We start from the raw sequence: 415 nt of genomic DNA, 5'->3' as shown, positions 1-415 counted from the left end.
ACACACACACACACACACACACACATAAAATAAAGTAGAATAAACAAAACTGTCCCCAAGTGTAATACTGGAATGCTGTCTAGTATTCCTCAATGCAAGAAGGTTATGATGGACACGCATATGGAGAAAATAGGTATGTTAGATAAGCTTTATTTAGGCATGTGTTCTAGTCCTGTGGGCTGTGAGTTCAATGATAACTCAACCATATATATATATATATATATGTATATTTCTTTAAACAGAAATACACATAAAACAAGATTACATATTGATCAGCTGATGAAAATATCACGACCAAAGCTCACAGGAATACAACCCTGTATTTCTCCTAGGAGCAATGGTTCAGTATGTGCTAAGTCAGTGTTCACGGTGACTTTACAGATTGCGCCACTGCACTCCAGCCTGGGTGACAGAG

The sequence above is a fragment of the Piliocolobus tephrosceles genome, chromosome 10 (genome assembly GCF_002776525.5).
Source record: "Piliocolobus tephrosceles isolate RC106 chromosome 10, ASM277652v3, whole genome shotgun sequence".
NCBI lineage: Eukaryota > Metazoa > Chordata > Mammalia > Primates > Cercopithecidae > Piliocolobus > Piliocolobus tephrosceles.
Note: the sequence above shows the minus strand (reverse complement) of the source record.